The 19,259-nt window shown below is 52.9% G+C and overlaps 1 protein-coding gene across 1 annotated transcript in view; it reads right to left on the bottom strand.

Moving 5' to 3' along the window:
* CTNNA1 (catenin alpha 1) overlaps positions 1–19,259 on the bottom strand; it is a 252,171-nt gene that overhangs the window by 135,953 nt on the left and 96,959 nt on the right. The gene's annotated exons all lie outside the window — the stretch shown is intronic.

Here is a 19,259-nt window from a genome sequence, read left to right as displayed (position 1 = left end):
CATAACAGGACCTGCCCAGCCAGATGCCAGCATAAAGCCCTTTTGATCCAGCTCTGAGACAGGCATTGCCTCATCCCTGGGTCGCATTGCCCTGCACAGGCTCCACAGCATCCATCCTTTTGCAACATGATGCTCAGGTACTTGGGAGCTTTTGGGCCGTGTCCTCCAGTGAAATCAGTAGCATTTGGCAGCTAAGGAGCTGGTGGCTGGGCTTTCTACTAGGATAAAAATGTTCAATTCCTTCCCACCTCAGCACTGCCTTCCTGCACAGCTCCATTAGTGAGGCCAGCACATAGAATATTAGGGATTAATGAGACAGGTGATTAAACACACTTCTGCTTAAATTCAATCCCGAGAGGATGGATGTGGAGCTGCCCTGCTGTGAATTAAGCAATAAAGTGGGGAAAAGTAGAAAACATGGCAGGGAAGTGGTTCTGTTTCATTAGCACTCTCCTACCTAATGATCCCAGCACCTCTGCTCACTTAAGGTGCGATTGCAAAGTGATTTTGGTAAACCTGTGCAGACTTTGGTCTCTTGGCAACCCTCCAGTGCCCCAGCCCTGACAGAACTAGGGATGGGTGCTTGTGAAGGGCCAGCAATGCAATCAGGAGGGGAGAAAAGAGCAAAACACAACTTAACAAACTATTGTCACTTTGTTTTGTGTGCTAATACTATGTTTAAAAGGCTTATCTGTGCCACACATTGACCTCCAGCACCTACTCTAAACCCTAAAGCTATATCAGCCTAATCAGCTACAAGGATGCATCCAAGCCACCAGCCACAGATGTGGCCCTGGAGGATAGTGCAACAGGTATGTCATGGTGCAGAGCAGCAGCACATATTTTTAGGGCAGGCAGAGCCCCACAGTATTTTCTGAGTGTTTTCAGAAGCCATCCAAAATCCTGTGCAAGTGTAAAAGCTGGGAAGAGCAACAGTAAACCCCTTCAAAAAGTACTTCAAATCCACAGCTCTCAAATGGCCCAGCAGTGACAGCCAGGACATTATCCCCTCCTTACAGATGGGGAAATCAAGGAAATTATTTGCCTCGTGTAACCCAGGAGAGCTGGGAATGCAGCAAGATCCCAGATTAGGGAAATCTCAGCCCTTGGCCCATAAAGAAGCCGTCAGATGTCAGCATCAAAGGCAATAAAATCGGAGCCGTGCTGCCCAGCTGGCCTGTGCTGTTGGGGGTGTCTTAATGCTGCCAGGTCCAAGATGCAGTCGAGACTGCCCAGCACTATGCCCTCTGCTAGCAGCTTCAGTTTCCTTCCAGGATACTGGGATAAAAGCTTCCCATGAGCACCACTAAAATCATTGAGAGCAGAGAACTCCAAACCATCTGTCTGCTTGTGGATCTCCACTGAAGGATAGCCGCAAGGGTGTGCACAGACTGAACTCCTTCCACTCAGGAGCAGCAGTGCGGTGCTCACTGAAGCACCTGGGCTTGTGCTCTTCAGATCCTTGTCTGGATGAAGCAGCCCCTCATGCCAATCACCCAAAGGCTGGTTCTTGCTTGCACAAGGCTCAAATTCCTGTTTTCTCCCCAGCTGCCTGGCACCAAGGCATTTTATCCACACCCTGGCTCCTGCTCCCAGCTATAACACAGGTATAGGGGACTACTCAGCAGCTCGGGAGTGGAGCAGCCTGCTTGTAAACTTAATATTACTTGAGGTATGCTCAGAGCTCACGCCCCAGGTTGCAGTTTGATGGAGTGAGCCAGTCCCAAGTGCTTCTGGTGGATATAAAAAGGATATGCAGTTAGATGTGCACTTAAGCAAGTATATTACCAAGTTAAATGACTTCAGTTTTACTAAGCTAATTAAAAATGGAACAAAGCAGTGATCAGATTAAGGTCATAATTAATAACTCTATAGGTTCAAATTATCCACTCACCCAATAAATACCACATGTAATCAGAGCAAGCGGCTGATAACTTGAGGGAATTCATGTCCTGCTCAGAGGTCTTTGGGAGGCAAGAGCTGCCTTTTGACCAGTGACCTCAACTCACCATTTTAAAAGAGACCCTTTTCCTAAGGCTTGAGTGTCTATGTGAGTTTACTGCCCCCTTAAAGGGGATCAAGTGAACTCAGGATGGGCAAAATCCCCTTAATCCCACCTCCCATGTAATCAGGACAAGAGTCCCCAGCTGCCAGCAGAGATCATGTCCCTCTTCTCTTTCCATGCAGCCATTTCTCACAGAATCACAGAATCCCAGGTTGGAAGGGATCTCAAGGATCATCTGGTCCAACCTTTCTAGCAAAGCAGGACCTAGACTAGATGGCCCAGCACCCTGTCCAGCCCAATCTTAAACGTGTCCCCCAGAACACAGGAAACAGAAGTAGAAACAGGGTGTCCCACAGGCAGGGACACCTTCCACTAGAGCAGCTTGCTCCAAGCCCCTGTGTCCAACCTGGCCTTGAACACTGCCAGGGATGGGGCAGCCACAGCTTCTCTGGGCACCCTGTGCCAGCGCTTCGGCACCCTCACAGGGAAGAGCTTCTGCCTAAGAGCTCATCTCAGTCTCCCCTCTGGCAGGTTAAAGCCAGTAGCCCTTAAAGCCATGGTCCCTTCAAAGGTGATGTGGTGAACATCAGTTGTGGATGAGCAGCGCCTGGGGATACCCTCCCCCTGAGCATGCTCCAGAAGACATTATCTGTGCTTTACCTCACCATGGGCAGACCAGCAGCCCCAGGCTGGCACTGAGGAGGTCTCTGTGCTTCCCATGGGGATGCATTTCCCTGGAGCTGAACATGGCCACCCATCCTCTGCTGCACCTCAGCACATGGCCAGGCTCTGACAGTCAGCTGGGGATGCTCCGAGGGCTGGCTGTGAGCGGCTGCATCCCACTGCATGGCTGGGGCCTGGGAAAACCTGGAGATTACAAACCCCATGCAAAAAGCCATTTATTTTGACAAATAAAAGCAGGAGGCAATGCACTAGAGGCAACAAAACTCTTCTGGGTGCACAAGAGTAGAAAAATACCCATTGCTTGTTCTGGCTTTGGCAACCAGGGAGAGAATAAGCTTAATTACTTTAGTAAATGACATGTACAGGTGATTTGCTTGTGGCACATGTGGGTTTTACCCTTCACTACTGATGGGAAGGTGCCCTTTCTGCCACTGAAGGTGTGTAATAGATGCGACATGAGAGAGGTCTGGTCTGCACTCGCTGCCAGCGGTGTTTGCTGCTTCTGCTGCACCAGCCAGGCTTTTGCTTACAGCCACTTCTCTGCATGTCAAAACCCACCCTACCAAGCACAGTGCTGGCCCGCACCGGCAGGACTCGTGGTCAGGCCTGGAGGAACCCCCTCGTTCAAAACTCAACCCCAGCTGGGCTTGAAAATCCCCCAGGAGCGGTCTGCAGAGCCCAGCCCTCCCCTGTCATTTGCATTCCTGAGATGGGGAAATCTCACCTTAAAACCATAAAGAACTGCAGGCTGCTTCATCTGCAAAGTTATTGCTCTTGCAAGAGTGTGGGGCACTGGTGTAACATAGGGTGCCCTTTGTGGTGGTCGTGTCCTCCCCTGCCATGACTGTCCCCCCTGCCAGGCGATGGGCTGGGAAATGCCAGTGTGCCAGCCAGTTTCCTAAAATTGAACCCAATTTTACATCCAATTTCCTAAAACCAAACAAAATCTCACCCATTGCCCCCACCAATACGCTAATAAAAAACTTTCAATGATTTCAATCCCTCAGCCATTTTACAAAGGCAGGAATGGAGCATCCAGACTTTTATTGCTATTTTATTGCTGTCAGCACCTGTGTAACCCCCTAACTTCGTACCCCCACCTACACTGGGGCCAGAGCAACCCAGCACAATCACAGCATCCTTCTGAAACCCCCGTTTCTTGCTGAATTGCACCCAGACACCCAGAGGCTTTCAGAGTGCCACAGGAGCCCTCCCTCAGCCACCCAAAAGCTGCCCTGCTCCATGAGAGCGACCTCCTGCCCCTCCACTTGCCACACCAAGAAATCCCTCTGGTTTTTAATAAAGTGGAAACATCCGACCCCACAAATGCATCCTGCTGTGGTTTGTCTCCAGTTCTTATTATGGCTGGAGCTTCTTGCAAAGAGCCCAGTGATGCATCTGTGCTGTATTTATACTCCAAAACTGAGGACCCTCTTCTTGCCTGTTCTCAAGTGGTTGAGCTCTGATGCCCCTCCACCAGTGGCCACCAACCCCCTTGGGTACCTGGCTGCAGGGGGCAAAGGTGTTTGCTCCATCTCCCCTAACTGCATCAGCTCTCCTCATTAGTTCTCTGAAATCCCCAATGAGGCTGGGTCTCCATGCCAGGATTTGGGCTCTTTGTGTTCTAAATGAGCAGGATTTAGCCAAGGTAATGTTTTAAGAGGGTTCTTGGACTGATCTGTTAATGTGTATGGGGTGGGTTTGTCCTCTTGCTGTTCAGGGCCTGGAGCAGCTGTAAAAGAGGAGCCAAGAGCAGGAAGGTCTGCCAATTACATGATCCTACTGTTAATTATCTTAATTATGAAGGATATGCTGCCCGAGGCCTGCGCCGCAGCATTCAGGTCCCGCATCTCCAGGGCTGCAAACCGAGACTCATCCAGACACTTTTGGGGCTCCCAGGAAACGAGGGATGAGACCCAAGCAGTGCAGGGAGCACCCCATCGCGCAAAGGGCTCTCCAAAGCAGGAGGGAAAGAGGTGGGAGATGGGGATGCTGGGGACACCTCTATGCTGGGGCTCCCCGGAGATGAGCACCCAGTGCCCCGCTGGGAGGGTCCCTGCAGCATCCCTCCTGGCTGCCGCAGCCCGGGGCAGCTCCGGCTGGTTTCCTGCCCTCCCCGGCCGTTTCAGAGCCTGGAGTCACTGTTTACGAAAAGCAAATGTTTTACCGTTTGCTAATCCGGCTTGTTTGCAAAAGCCCTGAAGGCTCATTTTAATTGCAAGTAAATGATTCCTAACGATATAAATCAGAGCTGGGGAGTGTTTGTGATATCTTGCACTGTAACCAGGAGTCAAGAAATGAATTAGTCTCAAATTGAAAAGGGAAAGGTTTCCATCTGAAATTGGGCAAATATGAGACTTCATCAAGGAAAGATAATCACTTTGCGGGATAATAATGAGGCTTCAGCTTATCAGTTTTGCCTGGAGAATCCTTAATACGCCTGTAGCGGATTTTTGCTGCTGTGAACGGTGTGAGACAACTCAATAAGAAAGCTAATGGAGAGAGAAGAGTATGGCAGCCCCCGGCCCCGGCTGTTCCCCAGCCCAGAGGCTCAAACCCACCCGGTTTGGGAGAAAAACGACAGGAAAATGAAAACAAATCATAGATCACAACGTGTCCGGCTGGAGGAAAGGCTCTGCTTTGGTGCGTCCCCACCTCTCTCTGTCCTCTGTGTTAATGCAGGGGGTGAAGGTGCTGATCCTCAAACAGGGGACCCAGCCTGCTTTCCACCGGCCCAGCTGGGATCAGCAGGAGTATTTCACTTGATGTCAGCTGGATTAGCCCTGGAGAGCATAAAAACCTGACTGAGGGTGTGCAAAAGCAAGGGGAGATGAAGCGGATGAGGCTTGGTGTGTTTAGGGCGCTGCTCCCCATCCCACCCCTCTCACCTTGTGGGTTTCCCAAGAGCAAGGGATGGATTCAGACTTGCAGACACTTGCACCCTTTTCCCTCCACTTGGAAGCAGAGAAGCCTCAGCCGGGCAGCGCGGGGCTGTTTGGGAAGCAGCTGGCACGGCCACAGCCATGGGTCCCAAGGGGACAGCGTCCCCAAAGCCATCCTGCGGGGAAATCAGGGGCTGCTAGGAACCAGAGCTGGCTCCTGCACCCGTACACCCCCTGCTTCAAACAGTGGCCTGTCTGCAACCTGGGAACTCATCCTGAATTGCCTTGCAGTGCTGCTGATTCCCAGTGAAATCAGATGAAAGCTTCAGGTTGAGTCGGGAACTTCTATTTAATTTTTTTTTCAGGAGAAAAGTGGAAAAGAAGAAAAGGAACCCGGGACGTTTCTTTCAGTTTAAACATGCAGGGAAACTTCCCAAACTCAGGCTGAAAACCACTCAGTATTTTCCTCCCCAGACTGCTCCCATTGTTTGCATTGATTTCCACTTCCTGACCCCTGAAGCCTTGCTCACCCACGCTGAGAATGGGCTGTGGGTGGAGGGGAAGCAGGAGGGATGTTTCCTATTTCCCCATAAATCCCCCATAGACACCCCCCCCCCAGCATCCCTGAGTGCCCGGATGGTGCAGGAACCATCCCAGCTGGGAGCTGGGTGCTCAGCTCTGGGGAGCCTTGGCACAGAGGTGCGCCCAGCGCCCCCATCTCCCACCTCTTTCCCTCCTGCCTTGGGGAGCCCTTTGGGTAATGGGGTCCTGCCTGCACTGCCTGGGTCTCATCCCTCATTTTCTGGGAGCCCTGAAAAGCACCTGGACAAGTCTTCATGTGCAGCCCCAGGATGTGGGACCTGCTGGGACAGCCGGCAGTGTATATAGGGAAGCAAGAGGGAAGGGGTGATTCCGGCACTCACATGCCAGGCTCAGGGGGAGGCAGGGACCCTGTTTGCCCACTGCAGGGGGGTTCTGGGTGAGGGTCCTGGGGGGGGGGGATGACACCTGCCACAGCCAGACTGTGCCCAGGGAGTGCCAGCGGGGCTTTGATGAAGCTTTCAGCAGCGCAGTGGCTGTGATGTATAATGGAGAGGGCTGTGGAGCCGAGCTTACGGTAACATGGGCTCATCCCTGGCAGACGAGGGGCCCAGTCTGAGCACGGTATCTGTGTTAATCCCCGCTGTCTGTGCAGTGCAGGATGAGCTGCCTGGCCAGGGAATGCTGCCGGGATTGGGGCTGCATCAGGGGTTCCCCATGTGCTGGGGAGGGTGTCAGCCCCAGCATGCATCCTCAGGATGGGTGAGGATTGTCCTCCAATGTCAGCTCCAATGTCACCAGCATACTGGGGGGGACCAGGATGAGCAAGGGCACAGGGCACCCATCCTACCACGGCCATGCATGAGGACACAAGCAGGCAGTGGGAGCGACCAGACACTGAGCACTGCTGCAACGAGGTTTTTCACAGCAGGGCTGCTGGACCTGATGGCCAAAGGGCTCATGCACCATGCTTGGTTTGCCCAAATGGCACTTAATAACTTGCATACAATCAAAAGTGGGCTGTAACTGCCCCGGCTGTAATATCTCAGGCTGTCGGAAGGACGACGCCGGGTTATGTTGCTGCACTGAGCCCAGGACACAAACATCCTTCCCATGGAGCATCTCCCCCAGGCCGGGCTGGGGTCCTGCCCCCCGGGCAGGGCAGTGGCTTGGGCAGGCGGCTGGGGAGCGGGTGCAGCTGCTGCTGAGCAGAGCTGTGGGTTCATCACCAGCCTCTTCAAACCCCGTGCTTAAAAATATCCCCGCTCGCCCGGGCTGGCTCAGCTGTACGGCTGGTCCTCATCTCCCTCTCGGGATATAAATAGCTGGTGCTGAATAGCAGCGCTGGCCCAGCACTTTTCACGCTGCTGCACAGGAGGGGATGGTGGCATGAGCCGCGCCGGGTGGCTGGGGACATTGGCTGAGCAGCCTGGCTGTATCCCACCAAGCTGGGCTGCGGCTCCCGGTGTCCCAATGGGAACTGCTTCCAGCCAAGAGCTCAAAGCAGAATGCAATCGGGGGAGCTGCTGGGAAATGAGAATGGTGCAGTTTGGGGGTGAGGGTCAAGGGTTGAGCTGTCCCCACTGGCTGGGGGCTGCAAACCCCTTCTGGCACCCCCGGCCCTGCCGCGGGGATGTTTCTGACCAAGCGTGACTTCCCTTTCCCAAGGTTTCGCAGGATTTGGGGGGGAAATGAGTGATTTCGTGATGAATTTTGTGTCAAAATTAGAAATCTGCCATTTGCAGAAGGGGTGTCTGCTGCATTACGGTCCTTTGGTGGCAGAGGATGGAGATGCTCCCACACCACATGTCCTCAGGCAACCCCTGGTATCGGGGCAGGATGATTTGCCCAGGAGGAAATAAAATAGAAGCTAAAACAAAAGACAAATTATTTTTCCTTTCTTATCTCCTACCAAGAGCCTGGTATTTAATAATGAAGGAGAGTCAGATGCTCGAATATCCCCTTATTAAATGAAAGGTGTAAATTTCTTTGCTTAATCCACTGTGCAGCTATCCAGCTAAACACAGGACGAAAGATTTTAATACCTTCTTTAAAACAAGCAGATGTTCTCATTGTTCTCCAGTGCAGCTGCAGCTTCCTCTGTCCAGGAAACTCCACAACTGCTTTACCATGGTCCTCCCTCAGCCTAACCCCTGTGTCCTGCCAGGAATTCTTCATTAGTCTCCACATACCAAGAAGATGATCCTTCACCTAAAGGGAAGAGAAGAAAAGCCCATGTGTAGTGGCAGCACACTGCATCCTTGGAAGGAAATTAGTCACAGTGCCACCAAGAGATGCCTTGAAATAACCCTTGGTACTCAGTGGGCTAACGTAAGCAGGAGGAAAAATTCATGCCCAAAGGCAAGGTGAAACATTTCTTGGTTGTAAATGATGTTTTTGGGTTGGTTTTGAAGTCTCTTTTGGGAAAGGGCTGGAAAAATCTGCTGCAAAGTCAGAAACTGCTCGTATCAGCATCACTGCCCATCTGAGCTGGGGCTTCACCACAGAGAGCCACCAGCAATGGCTCTGATGGCACAGGCAGGGGCTGAAATGGAGGGTGATGCTAAAGCTGGGGGTCCCTTTCACCTCATGTCCCTCCAAGCCGGTGTCAGTGGCTCTGGCAGTGTCACCATGCAGAGCAGATGGGACAGCCTCTGTAGGGACCGAGCTGATCTCTGCAGCACTTGGGGTCTGGAAGATTCACTCTTGCTCTGTCTCCTGTTTATTCACACCAGCACTGGAAATCTGCTCCATGTCCTCCTTCATTTAATCCAGAGGAAAGGGCCATTTAATCACTTGTGCTTCCTCCACTTAAACTGCCTCCTCTTTCAGTGGCTCTGACAGAGGAAAAGGGATGCTCTGAGCTGGCCACCAGCTTTGATGGCTAAGGAGATGCCCTGCACGCTTGCAGGTGTCCCTGTCATGTTTGGCCGTGTTACCTACACCCTTTGAAAAGTACTTTTCCATTAAAAACTATCATCTCATAACCAGGAAAAGACACAAAGCTCAATTTTGGGTGTACCTGGAATCGGTGCCCACACTGGGAAAGGCTGTCCCAGGAGACAACACTGGGAAGGGCCATGAGCCCCTTTCATGGCCAGAGATGGCCTTTGCCTCTGTCACCAAGGCCAAAAAAGCTGCAGCTCAGTGTGATTTCCTGAGTCATCCCCAGCACATGAGTCACTGCTGCTCCTGCCTTTATCATCTCAAATGGGTCTGGCTTGCTCCGCTGCGGAAGGCAGAACAGGAGCCAGGGCGGGAGGGGATGCGGGCGCCAGGCTCTGCAGCCACCCCTCCGGAGAAGACCTCTCTCTTCCTAGTTCAGGCACCAAGCCAAAATCAGCCCTGCCGGGGTGACTTTCCTTTGAGTCTGTGGCTGCTCTCTGGAAACCTGAAATGGTGGCTGCGCCCACAGCGTAAGAAGATTATTTCGTCTCAATGCCGGGCACACAATCGGTGACTTGCTGTATCGTTGTAGCCAGTTAACCTGGGGCTTTATCAGCCTGAGCACTCACCTTTATCAGATCTCAGGCACGCTGAGCCGATGAGCATCTCTCATGCTTCCTGGGCTCCCTGGAAGGCCGCCGCCGCTTCTTTTAAAGGTGCTGAAACGATGCCAGGTTTGGTGAAACTGCTGCTTCTGGAAGTCCCTGCAGCTCTGAGAGGAGTCCCCAGCCCAGGGCACAGCAGTGGGAACAAGCGGTACCTGAAAGCCTCGTACCCACCGTCCTGCAGCGCCAGGGTCCATCCTGAGTCAAACCCGATCCTGGGTGTTGCTGGCTCCTTGCAGAGCTTCAGGGAGCGTTAAAGCAATTGCAGGGGCAACAAGACTGGAGAAAGCTGCTCCATGGTCCCCACGTGAACACACACACATGAATGTGCAAACGGGTGTACACATACATGCACACACACACACTCCACGTGTTGGATTCAGAACTACAGTTCTTGCTCGTGATATGCCCCAAATGATACTCTTGGTGCTCTGAGCAATGAGAACATTGGCACAGGGTGCCCAGAGAAGCTGTGGCTGCCCCATCCTTGGCAGTGTTCAAACCAGGTTGGACACAGGGGCTTGGAGCAAGCTGCTCTAGTGGAAGGTGTCCCTGCCCGTGGCAGGGGGCTGGAAGTGGATGAGCTTTGAGGTCCCTTCAACCCAAACCAATCTGTGATTCTATGGTGACATGCCATGGACGATGCTCCCCAGCCCCCAGGTCCTCAGCAGGGTGAGGACGAGTGAGAAGTCACCAAGCAGGAGGAGCTGCACCACAGCTCAAATCTCCCCCAGCCATGGGGCATCTTGGTGAAACCATGGGCCCCACATCACCCCCACGAGGGCATTCCCATTCCAAGCCCAAGCAGCACGAGTCAGGAAAAAACAGAGTCCCTGGTTTTTGACAAAGCCCCAGTGCTGCTGGTGCTATGGGGTGAAAATGAGCCCTGTGTGCAGGTACAGCTACAGCACCTGAAGAGCCGGGGAGTGCTACATCCTCAGGCAGCTCCAATGGGGCGTGCGGAATGAGCGGTTGTTTTCTCCCTGCCTCAATCCCTTGCTTGCAAAATAGAGATGAAAATACCTCAGTGCCTGGCAAGGGAGCTGGGGAAATAGATGGGTTGTTTGAGAAGTGCTCAGAGCCTAACGATGAGTGCCACGTGGCAGCCTGGCTGAAAATCAATACCTTCAGCAGTGTGAAACCCTGGGTACCAAAGTGATGCTGCTGCCCTGCATCCTTCACAGCTAATCCTTGCTGCATGCAGGCAGAGAGATGTGTGTGAAGGGCTGGATCCCTCATCTTGGCATCATTTGTCTTGCCTGTTTGTCTCTGCCACCTGAAGAAATCCTTTAGGAAGGGCAGCACACAGCTTTAAAGATCTCTTTGGGGGCATTGTCGCTGCCGAGCCCAGGATTGATTACACACAAGGGTATTCCCTCAGCTGCAGCATGGTAGGCAAGGGTTAACAGCCAAACCCCTGCTCGGGTTTGTTTTCTTGATTTAAAAGAAGCTTTTTCACAGGAAGCAGCCCGGTGTGTGGAGCAAAACTCATCACTCCAGGGATGTTCAGCACTGCTGAAGCCAATTTCAAAGAGTAAATAGGTATCTTTAACATATTTCTCTTTATGAGGCAGAAAGGTGACATGGCTGGATGGTGAAGAACTTAACCTGAGCTAATGGCCCAGCTGGAGGTCTTCCAACCAGCCTCTATAAGAAAATGGATAGTCTGGGGCTTTGCTTGGGCTTTAAATGCTTTTCATAGATCTGTGCCGTTTACCTGCCCTCTCAGTCCCTGCCACAGTGAAGGATGTGGGTTCATGGCTGGCCTGGCTCATGTTTGGGAGCGAGGAGAAGGCCAGAAGACACTGAAGGTCATGGGCACGCTGGCAGAGAGCTGGCTCCTCTGAGCCATGCGTGATGCACAGAGGCAGAGGAGCCACCAGCTTGCCCCAAAGGAAACAAGGACTTTCCTTGCTGGGCAGAGACCCACCAGCTTGTGGGGCCACCTCTGGCACTGACTGCTCAGAGTGGGGCTGCAGCGAGTTCCAGGGGTCCTTGCACTTGTAGCAGATCCAGAGTCCCTTGTGGACATTGGGCTTCTTCCCACCAACAGTAGTGAACCCTGCAAGAGGTTTGTAGGCTCCTTTGTGGCTTCCCACCAGCTCTGTGCCCCCAGCAAGGGGAGGAAGCAGCACTGTGGACGAGCCAAAGGGGCAATGAGCCTTTTTGTTTGGCCCTGCAAGGTCTGGGTCAGGCTTTGGCTTATTAAGCACATTGGGAGGCTATTCACAAGGCAGAGGTGCTCCTGCTCTCCCCTCATCTGGAGAGGATCAGCAGCCCAGATGCCCCACCATGGTCTCCAGGCTGACTTTCCCTCTTCTCCCACAGAATCTCCCCGCTCCCTGAGAAACCCACAGCAATTCCTTTCTTAAACTCTTCAGTGGGAGCCACCAGCTCTCCATTAGCAGGAGAGCTTTGCATCTGATGATGCCTTGTGCCCAGGCACCAATGGGTGACATGGGGTAGTTGGCCAGCAATACACTGAAGTCAGCTTTGATGGGCTTCGCAAGAGGCTGCTGGGGTTTGCTTGGAGAAATCATCTCACCAGGACCTTGGGCACTGCTCGTGCGAGGAGGGCCAGCAGTGGTGTGCCAGGCCTGGGAGGGCACATTGCACCCACGCACCAGTGCCCAGCAGCTGCCATCCCGCTCCGGCAATGCATCCCAGCATGGATGCTCAGCATACAGATGGGCAAAAGGAACGCAGCGCTGGTGGCTCTGCCTGGCAAGGACACCACCAAGGGGAGCAGTTAGCAGAAGAGACCATGAACCTGAGACTTTGCCTCTCTCTGAAAGGATGCGCCAAGTGGAGATGAGCACCCAGTGCAAGGCTGTGCTGGGATCCAAGTCACAGGAATAGCTTCTTTGCCTCTTAGAAGCTCTCCCAAAGAAGACACACACCCAGCTCCTCATTAAAGGCTCAGTCAGGACTCTCTGACAGGTTCAAATGCATGGGCGCAGCTCAGAACTGCAGCATCCCAACATATCCCCCCCTCCTCCCACTGGTAAAGAGTCACAGAGGACCCCAGACCCTTCCCCATGCTGGGTGGGAAAATATATAGAGAGAGACAGATACACATAAATACCTGTAGATGCATACATAAAGTATTTTTTCCCCCGTCACAGCCTTATTCCAGTATTTAGAGGGCCCTGGTGACTGCAGGGCACAGCAAGCCTGCAGGGGAAGCATCCCCTGGGAAGGATGTGGCCCACAGGCAGCCAGAGCTGCAGGCAGGGATGTCTGCCCCGCTATGGCTTTGCTGTCCCTATCCACCTGCAGGCATCCTTACATCCCTGCCTGTTCCTGCCTCAACAGCGGCTCTCCCAAGGGATACATTTGAAGATCCCAGCAAGCAAATAGCCAGGATTTTGCTGCACCCACTGAAGGAAATCAGGGGAAATTTCCCAAATGAGGAAGATCTGGGCCTTATTTTTTCCCTCAAATCAAAAAAAGGGGCTTTTGGTGGGAACACAGAGAGGCAAAACTCTTGCAGCGTTCAAAGAACCCTCCCTTGCTCTGTGGCCACCATCCCATGGTGCTGCCAGGATGCTCTGAGGACCATTGTCCCACCACAGGCACAGTTCTGATGGGCACTGCTGAGGATGTGGCACTCACAGGGAGGAGCCTGATGAGCTCTATCTGAAGAGCTGGAGGTGAAGTGGCTCAGAAAAGCCCCTGGACACCAGTGTGTGCCTGCATGGAGCCAAGCAGCTCAGCAGCAGCAGCTGAAGGGCCGGATCCCAGAGCCAAGGGATGCGAAGGAGCCTGGGGGATGCTCCTGTGCTCCCATCCATGGCACACATGGGGACTTTAACCAGAAATTGCTTGTTAATGCATGCAGTGCGTTGTGATTATTGAGCTACAGCGTGACACACTCTGCTGACACATTCCGGGGCTTAGGAATAAATACAGGAGACAACTCTGGGGGTGTAAACGATGCAGCACAACAGGCTGCTCTGCCAGGGTGCTTTGTCTTGCTGGGCTGCAGTGGGCACAGGACTTGTGCCTTTTGTGTGTGAATTAAATATCAGCAGAAGTGGAATTCTTTCTGCCTGCTAATGTGGGGTCACTCTATTGCCTGTCTGCTCCTGCTAAACTCCAGTAAACCCCTTTGCTAGAGCTGCACGTCCCCTCTCCTTCCAGGAGCTTGCTGTACCCATCAGGAGCCCTGAGCATCCTCAGCATCACTTCTAAGGAGAACACATGAGTTTGCCAGCACATGAAGCTCCCTACCATGACAGGGTGATGCTGCCACCATCCCCAACCCTCCCCAAACACCCCACAGGGTTCCCCTGTGCTTCCAAAGCCCATTGCCAGCTATGATGCTCAGTGCAGACAGGAATGCTTGCAATAACCCAGTTAACATGCAGAGTTCATAATTACAGCACCTCTGAACCATTCAGGGTCTTTACCCTAACAAAGGCCAGCTGAACTCCATAGCTGTGAGTGGGACAAGCCTGGCTGGATGAGCAGAAAACACTATTGTGGAGAGAGGGGCAGCAGGAAGACCCCAATGGTTTCACCTGTGCTGAGCCCAGAGTCCCACTGCCTGCTGCAGAGCAAGGAGGACATGCCTTGTCCCAAAGCAGGGGAGGCTTCCCAGCACAAGCTGTGCCAACATGCACAAAGGTGGCAAAGAAACAGAGGGGATGAGGGTTTCACGCAGACAGGGTATGTGCCTGGGTTGGATGCCTCTGCCTGCACCCCCGAACTGCCGGGCCAGGCAGTGATGCTCTCTCTGCAGCTCCCTGTTTCATTATCTCTGTGCTGTGGGTAAGAAGTGGGTTTGTTTGTCTGTCTTACCTTTCCTCCCAGATAGCATCACCTGCTGCAGCTCACGCTGGGGCTCTGCTTCTTAAAGCTGTGATTTGTGTCCCTCATGCTTGCCCTGCGATGATCACTACTGGTCCCTCTGATGGGCACAGGGCAGAGTATTTAATCCAGCCTCAAGCCTCCTGTGCTGCAGTGTCACGGGTCCTGCCTCTTCTCCCAGGGTCTTCAGAGAGGTTTAGCAGGAGAGGGAGGATGAGCAATGCACTAGAAAATAAGATGCTTGCAAAGGTGTCACTGGTACCACAGACAGGCAGGTGCAGTGTAAGGACTACATGATGCTTTCCCTGGTGTCTCTTTGCTCCTGGGCTCTGCAGGACCAGCACAGAGCAGGCCCAGGACACACTGCAGTTCATGGCTGGGCACTCACTCCCATCACAGACTGGCTTCAGTCAAGTTTTGGTCCCAAGGGCTCAAATTTTGCATGTTAGGAGCTACTTTCTCAGCCACCCAATGGGGCTTGCACATCCCACAGTGGGTTGCGCTCAGGACCCCATGTGGGCTGGCAGCAGGGATGCAGGCAAGGAAGGACGGGATGCCCCATCCCACCCTGCACAACCTCAGCCCTGAGTCTGATGGAAGAGAGTGTGTGTTTGAGACACAGGGATGAGCAAGGCTGCACACGAGAAGAGATAATGCACACACCCAGCTCCTTTCCCTGCACTCCCACTTGTCATCCCTGGGTCATGCACTAGTGATTTGCCCCCTGCGTTTTGGTAGGAGAGCCAGGAAGCCAAGCAAGCCAGCATTTCCCAATGGAGGATGGTCCCACCCAAGGGAGTTGACCTGGGGAAGCGCCCAGACCGGTGTCATGGGAAGAAGCTCGCAAGAGCACAGTGAAAACAAGGGCAGTGCAGTGCCCTTGGCCCCCACCAGCCAGGGCCACCTCCTCCAAACGGTGACAACCCCAAACCCAACCCCTCAGTGCACGTAGCGCTACTGCCACACACCGGAGCCGTGCTGGCCCCTGCAGAGCCGCTGCCTCAACAGGCAGAGCTGCAGATGCTCTGCTCCAGGGCAGTCCAGAGCCAAGGCTATAACCGCAGTGTTCAAATGGAGATGCTGCCCCTCAACCACACAGTCCTGCCTTTGGCTTCATCCAACACATAGCAGTGAGTGATGGAAACCCCCTGATCTGTAGTCACCAAAGCCAGTGCCACCCTTCAATGGGTGTTGGATCAAACTCTTAGCCCAGGCTTCGCCCAGCCACAACGCACAAGTGATGCTGCTTGGCTCCCTGCTGGGGACTGCCTTTGAGGGGTTGAAGACAAAACCAGTGTTTTGCCGGATGAAGGCAGGAAGAACAATTTTTGTCTTTTCTCAATAAATATAAATTCCACTTACTCCCAAGCTGACCTGGTAATTATAATTCTAAATTAAATGTAAATGTATTGGCTTCTGGTAAAGGTCATTCCACATAAAATGACTGTGTTTGCTTCTTCTCGAGATGCATGAATGCTAAACATGTATAATTCACAGAATCATTAGCAGATAAAGATGTTTCCCACCTCTGCTCCTTAGTCCTCACACAAACCCATTTTATACATCAGCAGGCAAAAGGAAAACGGTTCACTCTTGTTTAGTGGCTATAGACTGGTCTATCTGCTGCGGGAAAAAAAGGGAATGCTCAGCATTCCATGAGGATCAGGGAAATGAAATCCATGTCTTACAGGAGGCAGAATGACCGCAGGTTATCCTTCAGGGCTCTGCACAATTGTGTCTTCTGCTGTGCCAGATCATCACCCTGCCTTAAAGAGGATGGCTGCCTGCCCTCTGCTAACAGGTGGGCTTGCATGAAGGTCTATGAAAGCTCCAACAAACCCTCTCTCAGGGGAATTAAGGAATGCAGGATCTAAAAGACTGAGTAGAAGGCACAGATTGTATCTGGGGCTTCTTGGGGTGAGTTGGGTCCCGCCATGCCCACTCGGGGAGCACCTAAAACAAGGGGATCACCACGAGGTGCTGATGGATCAAAGCTTCCAAGGCAATGAGGACCATTCCATTAAGCTGGGGGAGAAGTAAACCACGTTCAGAAATGATCCCTTGGCAATGGGAGGACAGAGCAGCTGCCTCACATCTCACTGGTATAAATCAACTGCAGATGCAGAAGGCCTGGTGGGGCCAGCTGATCCATCAACCTCTGCAGCACCAGGGTCCTGTTAGCAGCCTGAGGAGCCACCACTGGGCAACCAGCCCATGTGCATGGCTGCTGCTGGCCACAGAAAGCTGTGCAGGTCACAGAAGAGCTCTCCTCTGCCACAGCAGAGCTTCCCATCCTTGGCACCACCTGTAGATGCTAAACAGTTCACAAAACCCTGCTTATCCCAGGGCTCTTTCACTCCTCCAGCTTCACACACAGGTTTCCCCTTCTAAAGCTAATGAAGGGTGAAGCCTGTCTCCCCCCACCACACACAGGGCTCCTTTAAAGCAGAGCTCTAGCCCCGGCACAGCAATGAGGAGGGTTCTGTCTCCCTCCCAAGCAGCTGAGCCAAGTCTGCTCTCAGGGCAGCAGTACCAGTGGCAATTCACCCCAGCCCAGTTTTCAGGTCCTCTCCTCCATCCCTGCTGAATGCTCACTCCCAAAACATACAGCACTAGGAAAGCACACAGAGGTCAGCTCAACGTACCCAAATGTAACCCCAAATAGCCACAATGATATCGCATAGATGGGTACAGAAGCTGCTGTTTGCCTTTCCTGCCCATCTGATGCTGTTAACAGTTCTGCCTTGTCAAGTTCAGTGGCCAGCCATAGCCATGCTCCACATCACTGAGCTACAGAGCCCTCTGGCAGCTCTGCTCGGGGTAGGAACAGCTTCACACACAGTGGGAAACACAAGCATGTCCCTGGCAGATGAACTGCTACCCATAAGCAGAGGCTTAGGGAACACAGCTAAAGCTGTGTCTCAGCAGGCAGAGCTGGACATGCTTCCAGACTCCCACTTCTAACACCCAGCATATCCCAAGCCCAGGCTGGGCTACACCCAGCCCTGCTCCCCCTCCTGCCCCTTATCACAAGGCTCAGAGAAGTAGGGAGCGCAGCCCTACCAGCTGGGTCCAGGCTGCTGCCCCTACCTCAGGCACACCAGAGGATGCTGTAACAAGGAGCTATCACAGTAGCATCACCAACAGAAGCCCTTCCAGGTCCCAAAAAATCAGAGCCAATAGCCATCCTTCCCCCAGTAGGACAAGTAACCAAACACAACCCACCACCCAAGAACCATCCTAACACAGGCAGTTGTGCCAGGCCCTGCTTTTGTAACTGGTCCTGATTACCCTGATCAGCCCCACCTGGGATCTCTATCTCTATATAAGCTCCAGCTCTTCATTGCTTCACCTTTTAGTCTAAGGTATCTCCTATAGAGTGGTAGGGGCTGGGACACCCTGCAGCAGTAGCCATAGTCATGTCCTCACCACTGTAGGCACAAGTTTGTCCATAGCCTGAACTACAGTGAAATAGCATCAGAAACAGCTGAAAGTAAGCCTGAAGCCATGCAGGAGGTGGAGCTGACAACAAAGCCACCCAGAGAGTGAAAATGCAAGCCTGTAGGAGACGAGGACAACAAAGGACAGGACTGGGCACAGGTAGGACATTAGTATGGGCTTAGCTAGGGTGCGTGTTTGGAATTCAGTGAGGCCACATACCTGTGGGCAGAGGGCTGTGGCCCCAGCTTGAGTACCTAAGCTGTGGTGGGGCATTGCATGTTGGTGGGTTTCATTGAGTTGTTGCTGCTCTTCCAGACATATCCACGTCTGCCCCAAGGTCTGTGTGCAATGGGGCACCTTCCTGTGAGTGTTGAGGAGAAGCCAGGCCTTGGTGGGGGCTCTTGGGGTGTCCACATCCTGCTGGGTGCTGCTCAGAGGTGGTGCACTGGGGAGGTGTGATGTGGTGAGCCTGACAGTGCGGGCTGCTGCATGGAGCCACAGAGCAGATGGTGCCATCCCTGCCCTGGCAGCATCTCCCAGAGTCAGGAGGGATGCTGGCAGGATGCAGGCACGGCTCCCATGGGCTGGGCTGCTCCATCCCTCACATCCTCAGCTGTTTGCGGAGGTCTGAAGGAGGGAAGCTGGCAGTCCCTTTCCTGGGAGGTGTTCATTCATGCACTGGCATGTTTATTTGCATAGAGATGTTTTAGGCTTTTGTGCTGTTGGCTGACTTATTGTGTGAGTTCTCAAAGCTGTGATATTGAATTATAAATTGAGACACTGTATCCATGAAAGACTGCTCGTTGACTATAGGCGGCATTATCGAATATGACAGTCACAATAAATGCATGCTTTAAAGCCAAACTAAATAGGCTCTGCAATCCAAGATGTGCAAATCAAGCAAGTAGAAAAAAAATAACCATAATAATTTTTTGCTGCAAACAAATACCAAACCTTGGGTGGTGATGGTTTTGTTTAGCTTTGTCGTGGCTCCTTGGCAGAACACAGGCGGCAGAGACTGAAATGACCTCCTTTTGCTGTCTTTGTTCATGACAACACATAAATTAAGGATTGTGTCCTTTCGAATCAAACTTACTGTTCTTGCATTAATTAGAGTGGAAAGCAGGGCTGTGGGCAGGAGGTGAGGGACGTGGGTGCCGGTGCAGCTCCTGTGCCCTGCTCTCTGCAGTGCGGGGCTGAGCACTGGGGTGGTCCTGGGTTGGTACCAGCCACCAGCTCAGGCTCCTCTTCTCATCCGACCTGGAGGCTTTACCTTCTGGTGAGCTTGTGGAGGGCCTGGAGGCTGGGCAGTGCCATTTAGCTGCTTGTTTAAATAACACTCTA

The sequence above is a fragment of the Pezoporus flaviventris genome, unplaced genomic scaffold, assembly GCF_033815535.1.
Source record: "Pezoporus flaviventris isolate CSIRO_AGI_PZ_B2104156 unplaced genomic scaffold, CSIRO_AGI_Pfla_v1 ptg000023l, whole genome shotgun sequence".
Lineage (NCBI taxonomy): Eukaryota > Metazoa > Chordata > Aves > Psittaciformes > Psittacidae > Pezoporus > Pezoporus flaviventris.
The sequence above is the reverse complement of the archived record's forward strand: the minus strand, read 5'-3'. Positions and strand labels throughout refer to the sequence as shown.